Source organism: Meles meles, chromosome 1 (genome assembly GCF_922984935.1).
Source record: "Meles meles chromosome 1, mMelMel3.1 paternal haplotype, whole genome shotgun sequence".
NCBI classification, from domain to species: domain Eukaryota; kingdom Metazoa; phylum Chordata; class Mammalia; order Carnivora; family Mustelidae; genus Meles; species Meles meles.
Window position 1 is genome coordinate 192473697 of NC_060066.1, and position 13478 is coordinate 192487174.

Sequence of the window (13478 nt, forward strand, 5' to 3'; positions counted from 1 at the left end):
GTCGGGCGGCGGGCGGGGCGCGGAGGCCGGCCTGCTGCGGGGGAGGGAGCGGCCGCGGGGCGGGGGCGGCGCCGCCTGCCGCTCTCCCCGCCGCCTGCCGCCCGCCGTCCGCCGTCCGGCTCCGGGAGCTCCGGGGGGCCGGGGAGGCCGGGGGAGGGCGGGGGAGGGCGGGGGCGGGCGGGTGGCGCGGCGGCCGGGGGACCCAGTGGGCGGGGTCGCGGGGCGGGGCAGGAGGACCGGGCCTGAGATTCGGGGCCCGCGGGGGCGCGAAAGGGGAGTTGGCCTCGCGGGAGGAGGTACTGGGAGACGGGGGGAGGAATGCCGGGCTCAGACCCCAAGACCGCCAGGTATTCTGAGTTCAGCCTGGGAAGACCTGGGGGTTCTAGCATCCTTCTCCTGGAATATGGGAGTTCTGAGAATTCTTTCCAGGACTCAGACGGCATTGGAGTTTGCTCTGGAGACTGAGGCTGCAGACGCACCTGAGACCTGTGTCTCCAGTCTGGTGACTGGGCAGACCTCTCCTAACCTCCAATTCATCGCACCTTCCCCAGTGTCAACCCTCAATGTGGAGTTGGGGTCCATGCTTCCTGCGCTCTCTCTCCACCCCTTAGTGAGGGGGAATGAGGAGAGTCGTGCCTCAGTTTGCCCTTGGACTTTGCTGTCCAAAGGCACCCCTGCTTGGGCCTGGATTCCCCACTGAGATGCTCAACATAGATTAGGGCTGATTTGGGGCATGATAAACTCATAGCTTCTAAGGGGCTTTGAGATCCTTTTTCGTTAAGAAGTGTGACTAAGGGGGCGCCTGGGTGGCTCAGTGGGTTAAAGCCTCTGCCTTCAGCTCAGGTCATGATCCCAGGGTCCTGGGATCGAGCCCCACATCGGACTCTCTGCTCTGCGAGGAGCCTGCTTCCTCCTCTCTCTCTCTCTCTGCCTGCCTCTCTGCCTAGTTGTGATTTCTCTCTGTCAAATAAATAAAATATTTAAAAAAAAAAAAAGAAGTGTGACTAAGTATGGTCGTAGGGAAGAAAGCCTTTAGGAATCATGAAAATGCTGTGCTCATTTCTTCCATGCCTCTGGCTCTTTATCATGGCTGAACAAGCACTTTTAAAACATCAGATCCCACACCAAGCCATGAGGGAATCAGCGCAGGGAGTGTTACCTCCATAACACAGAAGGGAGACTGAAGCCAGGAGAGGTCACTGATTGCCAAGAGCACAGAGGTGGTTAGCAGCAGAGGAGCCAAGACCAGCAATCTAGATCTTGTCTCAGCCTGGTCCATAGGACTAGAAATTGCCCTAGGCTACAGCCATGGGCTCAGGGGTCCCAAGAAGGGCACTGTGCTACCCCACGAGTTACAGTTTGCCTTCATCCATCCAACCTGACTCTAGACACATCATTTTCTCCTGCCTCCTGGTCTAAACAAGGGCAGAGACACATTTGTCTGGGGTACTCAGGCCAGGCAGCCCTGGCATAGTGTAGACAGCACTCACTGTATCACTGAAAATAATTACACTGCAGAATTTAGCTTCCCTGACCTGCCTTAGCCCGCTGTGTGTCAAGCGGGCTCAGCTTTGACAAACCCCAGGGGGGTTTGCAGCAGATCACTATCCTTGCTGGGCCTCAGTTTCCCCATCTAACCACCATTCATTCAGGTCTGGCCCACATCCCAAGTACCTCTTCTGGACCAGACATTGGGCCAGGCACAGGGACCACAATGGGCCCTGTCCTCATATTCTCTCTGCCCAGCCCAGCACTGGCCTTAAGGACCCTTCCTCTCCCTCACTTGGCAAGTTTCAAAGGAGAAGTGTTACAGGCAAGGCTGAAACACAGAGAAAGAGCGCCATGTAGGAACTTGGCCTGTTGGATAGTCTGGAAGCACTAGGTAGGGAGGAGAGAGGAAGGCAAACATACTCTGGCTTTTGGAAGGGGCAATCAGGAGAGGGATATAAGTCAGTCTTGTCCCCCCACCAATCCTATCAGCATCTCCTTCCCACAATTCGCAGGGCCTTGTCCAAAATGAAAATGCAGGAACTTTTGTTCAAAAATTACTAAAATTTTTGGGCACCTGGGTGGCTCAGTCAGTTAAACATCTGCTTTCAGCTCAGGTCATGATCTGAGGGGTCCTAGGATCAGGCCTCTTAGGACTCCCTGCTCAGTGGGGAATCTGTTTCTCCCTCTCCCTCTGTCCCTCCCTCCCCCACTCTAGCTCTCTTTCTCTCTCTCTCTCAAATATATAAATAAGATTACTAAAAAAATTTTTTTAAGATTTTATTTATTTATAAATAAAGGAACACAAATGGGGGAGTGGGGTAGAGAGAAGCAGGCTTCCTACTTAGGAACACAAATGGGGGAGTGGGGCAGAGAGAAGCAGGCCTCCTGCCAAACAGGAAGCTGGATGCGGGGCTCGAACCCAAGACCCTGGGATCATGACCTGAGCTGGAGGCAAATGCTTAAGGACTGAGCCACCCAGGGGCCCCAAGGTTATTAAAAATTTCAAGAAGGCAGGGCATCTAGCGGGCTCAATAGGCGAAGCATGAAACTCAATCTCAGGGTCATGAGTTTGAGGCCCGTGTTGGGCCTAGAGCTTACGTTAAAAAAATTTCAAGAAGGCAACAGCAGAGCATTCAACCAAGTGTGGGGCCTTTCTGAAATCAGGACCAGGGGTGACTGGGCTTATGAAGTTGGCCCAGCCAGTGCAGTGGTTCATATAATTCCTTAGCAAAAACTCCTCTCAAACCACAATCCCCCACCCAGGAATTCCTGGCTGGCTCATCGGTAGAGCATGCAACTCTTGATCTCAGGGTCCTAACTTCTTTTTTTTTTTCTTTTTTTTTTTTTCAGATTTTTATCTATCTATTTGACAGAGATTGCAAGTAGGCAGAGAGGCAGGTAGAGAGAGAGGGTGGGGAAGCAGGCTCATTGCTGAGCAGAGAGCTTGATGCAGAGCTCAATCCCATCAGGGTCCTAACTTCAAGCTCACACTGGGCATAGAGTTTACTTAATTAAAAAAAAAAAAAAATTGAGGGCACCTGACTAGCTCGGTCAGTAGAGGATACAACTCTTGTTCTCAGGGTTGTGTGTTCGAGCCCCACATTAGATATAGAGATTACTTAAAAATACTATCTTTTTTTAAAAATTGAAAAAAAAAATCCCCACAACCCCCAGGAGTCAGCTCAGAGATTGGGTCTCCTGATTTGGAAGTGGGGAAGGAGGGGAGTGGGGAGAGGTCAGAGTTATTTTCCCTTCTTCTAACTCCCAACAGCCAGACATTCTCACCTCCCAACTCCAACCCAGACCACCCTGAGACCAGCAGCCCCAGCTTTCCCTCTTGTCCACTGGCCCAATGGACACACGTACTTTGGAAACACCCAGAGAGGGCTAGCCTGGGAAGGGCTAGCCTGAAACCCTGCCCTCTAGATTCATGACTGCTCAGCTCAGTTACCTTTTTTTGCCGGCCCTGTGGGCAGCTAAGGAAACCGAGTTTTCAGCAGCCCATGTCAGCAGGGCCCAAAGTCCATCCAGGAACGAGGCTGTCACCTGACCAGGCAGGAAGCTGCAGCTGTAAGGAGAGACCAGCAACAACCAGGCTTGGGGCAGCAGCCCTCAGACCCTCCAGCTTTGCCCCCTCTGTTTCTGGAAACCCGAGGGCCACCTTGATGTTGCCCCCATACCCACCCAAGACTCCCCTCCCCCACCTCCCACTCGCAGGGAGACCTGCCTCCCAGGAGCTCCAGCTTTGTCTACTACTGGGTCTGGTCTTCTCACAACTCCAAACTGGGCAGCCAGGCCAAGGTGTGGCTGAGCCTCCCTCATTTTACAGGGAACACCAGGAAGGAAAAGAGCCTGTAAATCACACAGCCAAGGGTAGGAGCTCCTGTGAGTCCCCTCAGTTCTTAGACTAATTGGAGAGGCAGAAATTATAGTGCAAGGAGGGAGCAGTTCTGCAAAGCTGAGATATGGAGTGATTAATAGTGTTCCTATTCTGGGGTGCCCGGTGGCTCAGTCGGTTGAGTGTCTGCCTTTGGCTCAGGTCATGATCCCAGAGTCCTGGGATCAAGTCCTACATCAGGATCCTTCTTTCTCTCTCTTTCTATCCCAAATAAATAAATAATATTTTTTTAATCCTGTAAAAAAAATTTTTTTAAAAATAGTATCCCGGGGCACCTGGGTGGCTCAGTGGGTTAAAGTCTCTGCCTTCGGCTCAGGTCATGATCTCAGGGTCCTGGGATCGAGCCCCGCATCGGGCTCTCGGCTCTGCAGGGGGCCTGCTTTCTCCTCTCTCTCTCTGCCTGCCTCTCTGCCTACTTGTGATCTCTGTCTGTCAAATAAATAAATAAAATCTTTTAAAAAAATAAAATAAAATAAAAATAGTATCCTTATTCCATGGATAAGACACCCTAAGAAGAGGTAGAGTGACTTTGCTAGCAGTCACACAGTTAAAGTCCACCTCTGGGCAGAGGTGGACTTTAAAACTGGCTTGTGCTCACATGTGTGTTTGTGGGTGTATGTGTTTCCTAACTGAGCAATTGCTTTATGTCAAGCCTCCCTACCTGAAGCAAGCTGCTTTCAAGGGTAGACAGTGAAGACCCTGGAAAAAGAAAATACTTTTCCTGGGGCCTCCCAAATGTTCTGCTTAACTTTGAATGCACTTGCATGCATTTTTCTGGGGAAAGTTCCATAGCTTTAGCCAGATTCCCAAAGGGGTTCCTATTTCAGAATGAACTAAGAATCTGCTTTGATCCTTTTCAGTGGGAGGATAAGATAGAAGAGGCCCCTGGCATGATGCCTTCCTCCCCTCTCCTCCCTAATGTAGGGGTGGGGGTGAGGGGAGGTGTGCAGGTCCCTTCCACACTGTGGGGATTCCCTGGTCCCCTGTTCTGGCTGCTGGCATCTGAGGCAGCAGGGTTTTGTTCTTGTTTTTGTTTTTTTTTTTAAGATTTTATTATTTATTTATTTGTTAGAGAGAGATCACAAGTAGGCAGAGAGGCAGGCAGAGAGAGAGGGGAGCAGGCTCCCTGCTGAGCAGAGAGCCCAATGCAGGATCCCAGGACCCTGAGATCTTAACCTGAGTGGAAGGCAGAGGCTTAACCCACTGAGCCACCAGGTACCCCATGAGGCAGCAGTTTAATATGTCAAACAACATCTACTGAGGCTTATGATCTTCCCAGCACCTCCAAGATTCGGGTGCTGAGCCTACTTGCACCCATTTTCCCTGCTGGGTTGAGAGGTGAAAAAGCACCCAACGGGCTAGTGGTGGGTGCCAGGAATGAGTCGGACCCTGATGGGTTCCCAGCTCCAAGTTGGTGCCAGTTCCTGGGAGGCTGAGGAACGCAGGGGAGAGAGACAGAGAGACGGGAAAGGGAAGAGGAGAGGCAGGAGCAGGGGCACCAGAGAGAAAGGAGAAGTAATTCTTGCCACTGTCCAGGCTCCAGTGCGGAACAAATTCTGATTCCCTTCCTTCTTTCAACAAACATCTCCTGAGCACCAGCTCTGTGCTCCAGGTTCCCAGACGGACTGTTATTCTGTGATCTGATTGTTCCTCTCTTAGCTGTACCCAGTGCAGAAAAGTGGCTTTTGACCTTTTTCTTTTCCTTTTTTAAAACATTTTGTTTATTCATTTGAGAGAACAAGACCATGAGAGGGGAGAAGTCAGAGGGAGAAGCAGACTCCCTGCTGAGCACGGAGCCCGATGTGGGACTCAATCGGGGGACTCCAGGATCATAACCTGAGCCGAAGGCAGCCGCCCAAACCAACTGAGCCACCCAGGTGCCCACTGACCTTTTTCTTTTAGTAGCAGAATTTTATTTTTCCCCTCAAACAAAAACCACCTGCCTTTTGTCTGAGAGATAAAATGGATAAGAGCCATGTTTTCTACGTATAAATTTAGTTTATACATCAACTTATAACTTTTACTTACCACAAAGTAAATCAGTGGGAACAGTGACAACACCGTGATGGACGAAAAATTTGAAACCCCAGTTGTAAGATGGTTCGGGTTTTAACTGAGAGAGCCAGCATTCCCTTTGTTTCTGTGGCACTTTGTTTTAATAGGTAATTAGAAAATACTGCATCCATAGACAAGCAAGGGGGAATGATAAGAATTTTAACCACTCGGTAGAAATGTCAGGAGAAGCTTTGTTCTGAGGTCTGCCTGGAAGGAGTTATCCAACCAGCCCATAATGACCCGTCAAAAGTTAGCCTAACCTGGTTCTCATCTCAGTCCTGCTACTAACTTGCTGGGTGTCCTGGGGTGAGACCCTTGACCTTTCTGGGCTCCAATTTCCCCATCTGAACATCCCGGAAAGTAGTGAGTGTGTGGAGGTATTTCAGTGTGTTGGGGTGTGTCATGGGGGTGCAGTGCACATAAGCGGAAACTTCATTAGTCATCCTCGCCGCCTACCCCCATCCCGGCCCTGGGCGTGAAGAAGGGTCCACAGAACCACTGACCTGCCCAAGTTCGAAGGCAGAGGCGGGCTGCCATGGAGACATGCTTTGTTTCCCAACTGTTCGGCTGCCTGTGACAAACACAAAAAACCCGACCAGATGGACACTGACCTAGGCCAAAAGGGCAGGGATTTCCTGACCCAAGATCCACAGGGCTCACTGCTTTCCAAGGAGAAGGGTTCGGTTCTCAGTTCTCACCCCCAGAACAGGGGGATGACCAGCCCAGCCCGCCAGCTGATAAGGCTTCGTGTTGGGGGGCTGCCATGTGGGGCCCTCAAGGTGTTTGCAGATACCCACTCCACCAGTGCTGGGCAGCAAGCCGGGCCCTGTGCCCAAGGGCAGGGCTAGGAGGGAAACACCCACACTTGGGGCCTTCAAGTAGCTGGGAGTAGGGTCAGGATCCGTGGACAGAGCTCCCTGCCCACGATCAGAGGGATGCAGTCGGATGTGGATTGTCGGAGAAACCTCCCACAATCCACACAGAGGCCTATACAAACACAGGCTGATACACCCACATGCACACCCGTTCACCCAGGCATACCCAGTGATATGGACACACATACTAAAGCACAAACTACATGTCGACATATCCAGATACCCTAGACACTCAGGCACACAGCCGACTGACGACTAAGCGCACGCAGACACGGGAACATATGGAAACACAAACCCATACACAGATGTATCACGCACGTACACACATGACTAACATACCCAAACACACAGAGACACGCTGATTCATACTTACATACACAGACACAGAAATGACAAGTTCCCAGATGCACAGACCATCATACACAGGCATCTCCCCGACACGAAAACACACACAGATACTCAGGGGCACATAAACCAAAGAGAGATAGCCAGAAGGCCAGAAGGTATTATTACCCAAATACAGACACAAAGAGAGAAAGAGTTCCACGCAGAAATGCAGACAGGCACATACCTAACACAGATCCAGAAACCCGGAAGAGAAAGGAGCTGGTACCTGGTGAGGGTCAGTTCTGCACAGTTTTAACCGTAGGATCCTTTAAAAATCCTTCCGACACTCTGTGAAGTTGGAAGCAGAATCCAGCTCCTTACAGATGGGATAAAATAGAATGCAGATGCCTCTAGACCACCCAAACAACAAGGCGGGAGGAAATAAGACATAAGATAAAATGTGAAAGGAGCTCTTCAGGGGCACCTGGGTGGTTCAGTTATTAAGTGTCTGCCTTCGGCTCAGGTCAGGATCCTAGGGTCCTGGGATAGAGCCCCATGTCGGGCTCCCTCCTCGGTGGGAAGCCTGGTTCTCCTTCTCCCACTCCCCCTGCTTGTGTTCCCTCTCTCGATGTCTCTCTCTGTCAAATAAATAAATACAATCTTTTAATAAAGAAAAGAAAGTAGCTCTTCACCCATGTTCCCCAGACCACCCACTCTTCAGGCTGGTGGGCAGTATATACATTTTCTATGAGTTTACATACAAGCATGTAAAGATACTACAGGTCTGAATGTTTTCCATAGAACCGGCTCAGAAAGGTTAAGAAATTTGATCAAGATCATACAGCTAACTCAGTGGCAGAATCCAGAGTTGGAGTTAGCTCTGGTTCACTCCAAAATGCTCTTTCTGCTGCCTCAGCCCGTGGACAACCACACGTTCACAGACAGATTCACAAAGGGGAGGCCCAGGCCCAGGGGCTGGGGGGAGGGGCCACACCTCTAGGCTGGAGAGGAAGAGAGGCCCAACAGGCTCTCTGCCGGATTGCTCTGGATCTCTCGGGTCCGGCTTCTCTGGCTACAGGCGTTGTCCCTGTAAATTTCTGTTAAGGAGCAGATGTATTTCCTGCGACGGGAACCTTTGAATCATTGACCCCAGGTGAGCACCACGCAGGTGACTCAGCGATCCACACAGCTCCAACACCCAGACTATCACAACCCACATCTGCCAGGCTCCTGACCCCTCTCTCCCCCTCAATCCCTTCACCACAGGTCCCCGAGGAACCTTTCCTAAGGCTAAATCTGGACCTTGTCCTTCCGATGCTTAAATCCCTTCCTGTAGTCTCCAACATGAAATCCAGCCTCTTAGACACTAAGAGCCCTTCACTCCCCAGCCCCAACCAGCCTCTCCCCATTTTTCCATTTGGCAAAGTACTTCTCCTTCTCAGGACCGGCTCACATTCTCCTCTTGTTGAACCTTCCCCAACTTCCCCATGCAGAATCCCTCCCTGCCTCCAGTCCCCACCACCACCCCTGATCTCACTCCAGAGTCTGTCCAGCAGACATCCACCTCAAAACTTAAAATCAGGGGCGCCTGGGTGGCACAGTTGTTAAGCGTCTGCCTTCGGCTCAGGTCATGATCACAGGGTCCTGGGACCAAGTCCCACATCAGGCTTCCCTGCTTGGCAGGAAGCCTGCTTTACAAAAACAAACAAAACAAAACAAAACAAAACTTAAAATCATCACCACTGATAGACCGATTAACTTGCAGGACTTGCCCTAAAGGTGCATTTATATAATCTCCCCGCATCATTATAGCAGCCCTAGACAGATAAGATCTATTGTCCCCATATTACAGATGGTTAACTGGAGGCCCAGAGAGGTTAAGTCCCTGCCTTGCAGTCTGATTTTCTTGCAAGTCAGTCTTTGAACAAGGCACATACAATCCCATTAGGGCAAACATGTTCATCTCTGAATCTCAGGTCACTGCACAGGCTTGGCACCGCAGGGAAGGGCTCAGTGAATGATCGTTGAATAGGGTGCCCATCATTTGCTTTCCCTGGTGTGGCAGAATAAGAGAGGATAGAAGAGAGGAGGAGGATGGGGAGACTCTGGCAGGGCCCCTGCTAACTAGGATCCCCAACAAGTCACCGAAGGCAAGAGTTCCCTCAGGATCTGGCAGGGACTGTCCCTGCAGCCCAGGGACATCGGCACAGACCGCGCTGGGGGAGCAGGTGTCCTCTGGCTCCTCCATACGTCCCTTCAGTCAGGAGCTCTGAGTATTATTAAATATTTACTGTTTCCCACTCTTCTCAGCCTGGTGCCAGGCCCTGGAGAAGGGGACCAGAGAGCAGGGGATAGGGAACTGTTTACTGTTGCTGATCACCTGCCAGGTGGCACAGAATTCTCCCCACAGACCTGCAGCTTGGGTTCTCAGCCCAATTTTTGCTGCTGGAGAGACGAGGATCAGAGGGGGAAGAGGCTGGGCCCAGATTACACAGCCCGCGAGCCAGGATCTGGAGTCAGGTGTGTGCACGTGTTGCCGGTGTCCAGCGCCCCACCCCCAGCTGGGAGGATGTGGGCCGGGCTCAGAGGAGACACAAGGAGGCCATTTTTGGGTGGGGCTGCGGCTGGAAGACAGCCTGCCTGGCAGATTTTCTACAATAACAACAGCCTGCGTCTGTGAGGCACTTTCCCTTCCATTAGCTCGCTCTGCCCTCCCCAGCACCCCCTTGGGTGCCTATTATTGTCTCCATTTGAGAGATGAGGGATGGAAGCTCAGTGAGGTCAAGTGATTTTCTCAAGGTTGCACAGCCTGTGTGCACGGCAACTTTTGAACCCTAATCCTCCTGTGGGGTCTCTCTGCCTCTTCCACTTCCACCCCCTTCCAGCAGGGCTCTGTGCTGCCCCAAGGGAGCTCTGAATGATAAATGTGAGCTTCTGGCTCTAAGGGCCTGCCCTCTCCTAACACACAGGGCTGCCCGGAAATGATTCCTCTGCTCTTTCTGATTTGTCCACTTTTCAAGCTCCTATTCAGCTTATAAGTGCCATCTCAAATGCTACCTTCTCTAGGAAGGCTTCCTGGATTGGCTTCCTTCATACAAACCTCTAATAGAGCAATTATCTCATTATAGTTAATTGTTTGTCTGTCTCCCTCACCAGACTGTGAGCTCCTGAAGGGCAAAGACAATGATTTTTCAAGTCTCTTTGCTGCACCTGGCTCTGCTGTCTCAGTAAGCACTTGAATGAATGAAATGGGATCCCGGAGGACTGGGCCTGGGGGAAGATGATGGAGCATGGACAGAAATAGGAGTATTAAGAAGACAACCTGGGAGCACCTGGGTGGCTCAGTCGTCACACATCTGCCTTCGGCTCAGGTCATGATCCTTGGGTCCTGGGATCGAGCCTACATCATTCTCCCTGCTCCGTGGGAAGCCTGTCCTCCCTTTCCTACTCGCCCTACTTGTGTTCCCTCTCTGGCTGTCTCTCTCTCTCTCTCTGCTAAATAAATAAATAAATAAATAAATAAATAAAATCTTAAAAGGAAAAGAGAGAGAACCTGGTGTTTGGGAAGGAAAAGGAAAGGATCAGATTTTGCTTTTGGCCATTTGGAACCTAAGACGCCCAGTAGGTAGGAGCTGGGAGTGGGGTGGGAATGAAAACTGGGCAGAAAAAAAGGATATTAACAGTAACTGAGGGGCGCCTGGGTGGCTCAGCTCATGATCTCAGGGTCCTGGGATCAAGCCCCACATCGCAGCAAGGGGCCTGCTTCCCTTTCTCTCTCGCCTGCCTCTCTGCCTACTTATGATCTCTGTCTGTCAAATAAATAAATAAAATCCTAAAAACAAACAAACAAACAAAAGAAACAGTAACTGAGGGGCACCTGGCTGGCTCAGTTGATAGAGCATGCAACTCTTGAGTCATGAGCTCAGTGGATAGAGCACGCAACTCTTGGGTCATGAGTTCAAGGCTCGAGTTGGGTGTAGAGATGACTTAAATAAATAAAACTTAACAACAACAACAACAACTAACTGATACTTGCTATGTGCCAGACCCAGGGCTGAATGCATCATGGGCATTATCCCATTTGATCCCCAAGACGTAGGTAATACTAACCCATTTGATGGAGGAGAAAGCTGAAACTCAGGGAATTAAATTAATGTATCCAAAGTCACACAGCTAGTAAAGGCCAGGTCCGTATGATGCCAAAGTCCATGCACTTTATCAGTTCTCTATACAGTAGACTAGAAAGGATTGAGCTTATAAACACATGTGTTTACAGGGGTGGGAGTAGGAAGCCCAGAGGAGAGAGGGAATTGTCCAAGAGATAGAAGGGAAATCAGCAGGGGGATGTTTCAGAACAGGAAAAGAGGTCCAAGAAGGGTCCGGTCAGCAGGACCTACTGACTCTGAGAGATCAAGCTGGGTTGGGTGCAAGGCGTGGCAGCTAAGAGTCCACCTTCCAGACTGCTGGTTGTACGTGCATGGAGGAGTCAGTAAAGGGACCTGCTGAGTGGGAGGTGAGGAAGTGGAGGTGGTTGGCTGGAAAGAGGAAGAGAGAACCGAGAAAGACGGGAGCTCCCATAGGAGTCCTCTTATGGGTAGGAGGACTTAGGAGAGCAGGACAAATAGGTTGGAGTGACTTGGAAATATTGGTGAAGGGATGCAAGCAGCGGGGAGGAGGACAGGGCAGGCAGGTGAGCACTTAAGGTTGAGCCAGCCACTCAACACAAGGACACTCTCAGTCTCTTCCTTGATAGCCTGGACCTTGTCCCTCCTCCTCCTCCCCATCCCCACTTTGCAGGCCAATAGATCTTACCCTCATTCCTCCTACCCTCTCCCTCTCCCACTCTGCCCCCCCATGGCTCCCCTGAGTTTGCTCAGGACCAGCCACCCCCACCTCCCATCTGCTGTCTCACCCTCCCTGGCCCAGCCTGGTGAGGCAGGCAGGGAGGAGTTTCCAGGCAGGAAAGGGCTGAGTCACTCAGCCACACATCTGGTCTCAGATCTTGATACCCAGCTGGAAGGGGTAGGAAGGAAGAGGCTCCTCCCCCACAAGTTCTCCTGGCCAGTCCACTTATTGCCCACTGGGAGGGGCCGGCTGGGAAAGGAGAGTCCCAGCTTTATTAACGACCAGAATTTGCTGGGCTGCTTCACCCAGTCCAGGGGGGGTCCTTTGCTTTTCTGACCACCTTTCAGGCTCAAAACAGCCCTGAAAAGTAGGGTTGGTCACCTCTATCTCACAGGTAAGACAACTCAGACACAGAGTGTCTTGGGCGAGGCCACACAGATTTGGAGAGACGGTCCGTTGGTGTCCCCCTCCCATGCTCTGGGCACACAGAAGGCAGTGGGGTTTGGAGACAGTGGGAAAAAAGAGGCCCAGGGGTTCTAGCATACCAGCAAAATCTAACCTGGGGTAGGCATTGGCCCCAGCTCCTGCTAAAATGGCCTTTTCCAGGGGTGCCTGGGTGGCTCAGTGGGTTAAGCCTCTGCCTTTGGCTCAGGTCGTGATCTCAGGGTCCTGGGATAGAGCCCCGCTTCAGGCTCTCTGCTCAGTGGGGAGCCTGCTCCCGCCCCGCCGCCTGTCTCTCTGCCTACTTGTGATCTCTCTCTATCAAATAAATAAATAAAAATCTTAAAAAAAAAACAACACAAAAAAACCTCTTGTCTAAAAAAAAATAATAATAATAAATAAAATGGCCCTTTCCTAGGGGCACTTGACTGGCTCAGTCTGAGGAACGTCCAACTCTTGATCTTGGGGTTGTGAGTTTGAGCCCCAGGTTGGGTGTAGAAGTTACTCAAACAAACAAAAAAACCCTTAAAAATAAATAAATTAAATGGGCCCTTCCCAAAGTCCCAGTGGAGGGAAGACCCTCCTTTCTCCCCTGCACCCTGCTCTGTCTGGCGGTGTTGTTGTTGGCTCAGCTCTGAGCAAGGCCTACCTCATTCCTCCGTGTCTTTCATCCTCTCTTTGCTCCGCCATGCTGAGAGGAACAGCAGGAGCCTTAGCTCCTGCCATTCTGCGCTCTGCCAGGGGAATAGTGTTCCCATTGTCCTGAGCAGAGAGGTGTCCAGGTCCTGGGGGCAGGCGAGGGGATGAGGGGATCGTGCCAAGCCTCTGCTCTTGTCCCAACTGCTCAGCTTTCTTTGGGGCGCGGGCTGCTCTTTCGGGCACATGCAGTGTGACCTTGGGCAGGTCACTTCCCCCTCCCAAATGGGGCTTTCCACTTCTGTTATCAGAAGAGCAGCCCCATTGGCATTCTTCCATAGATCCAGACCATCCTTGATATTAACTTTTAATTGATTTAATTGTATTTAATGTGGCGAGAATCACAGCTG